Genomic DNA, 1,456 nt, shown 5'->3' on the forward strand with positions numbered 1-1,456 from the left:
CCAGCCTGGTCTACAAGAGCTAGTTTCAGGACAGGCTCCAAAATCAGAGAGAAACCCTGTCTCGAAAAAGCAAAAAAAAAAAAAAAAAAAAAAAGAAAAGAAAAGAAAATATTTAGTCCTTGAAAGTTATTATTATTAAAGTACTGCATATTACTAGTTTGTTACTTATTACAGTTGAAAGTGTAAACATATTAGGTATGTTTTAACATTATACAGAATTTTATTATGCCTGCTGTTCTTCTTCCAGGAACCTTGATGGTGGTGAATAACATCTGTGTTAGCCAACAGAAAAAGCAGTTATCTCAAAGTGACCCTTAAACTGTTGTTTCTGACCTCTAATTACTGATCTATCTTCCAACGACAGAAGTCTCATGATATGGATATTCTCTTAGCAAACAAAAGAGATCTCTTGTGATGGCTCTCCCGGCCCTAGTGCTTTCTTCTGGTTTAGATAAATGCTGCTCCACTATTACCCAATCCCAAACAACCTAGAGAAATGATTTGAAGAAAAGTGGGGGAAGCAGGTGGTTGGGGATCCCTGCCTGAGAAGTGGGCTTTTGGGGAGACTGGGAATGAGGATCCTTCAGCTACAGGTTCTGGGATGAGTTGGGGAGTCCCCAGAAGCCAGAAGGAACACTTCAAGGACAGCATCATTGAGGACCCAGAGCTAGAAGGTGATCAAAGCTTCAGGGAGTCAGGGAGATAGAGGAAGAGGATGAGAAATTAAAGGAGCTACAAAATGAGGTAGAGAAGCAGATGAATAAGAATACAACCCCAAAATAAGAGTACAACCCCAGGCAATGCTGGCTCAGTGATCTCATCTCTTGAGGAGAAGATGGAGGCTGATGCCAGTTCCATCTATGTTGGCAATGTGGACTATGGTGCAACAGCAGAAGAGTTGGAAGCTCACTTTCGTGGCTGTGGTTCAGTCAACCATGTTACTAATTTGTCAGTCTGTGACAAATTCAGTGGCCTTGGCAAAGGGTTTGAAGATGTAGAATTCATAGACAAAGAGTCAGTGAGGACTCCCTGGCTTTAGGTGAGTCCCTGTTTAGAGTGAGACAAATCAAGATGATTCTCATCACTACAACAGACAGGGGTTTCCCACAAATCCAATACCATGCCCAGACTACTAATTACAACATCTCCCTGTCTTGATTCTACAGTGGTATTAACAGCAGGCCCTGGGATCAAGTCTACAGGGGCCAGGCTAGAGTGATATCATGGTATTCCCCTTACTAAAAAAAGTATTGGAAGGAGAGAGGGGAAAAAAAGAGGAAAGAAGGGAAAAAAGAATGTAAAAAGATAGAAAACAAACGATGACCTCGATGGGAAAAAATCTTTTTAAAAAAGGTATACTGGGGGGCTGAGAGATGGCTCAGAGGTTAAGAGTAATGACTGTTCTTCCAGCGATCCTGAGTTCAATTCCCAGCAACCACATGGTGGCTCACAACCA

At 41.9% G+C, this 1,456-nt stretch overlaps 1 pseudogene; it reads left to right on the forward strand.

Moving 5' to 3' along the window:
• Positions 1-601: 601 nt before the first annotated feature.
• LOC121443836 lies at positions 602-1,242 on the forward strand (annotated as a pseudogene).
• Positions 1,243-1,456: the final 214 nt, after the last annotated feature.

The sequence above is a fragment of the Microtus oregoni genome, unplaced genomic scaffold (assembly GCF_018167655.1).
Source record: "Microtus oregoni isolate MIOR12 unplaced genomic scaffold, Mior012 000113F_ref0000058, whole genome shotgun sequence".
NCBI lineage: Eukaryota > Metazoa > Chordata > Mammalia > Rodentia > Cricetidae > Microtus > Microtus oregoni.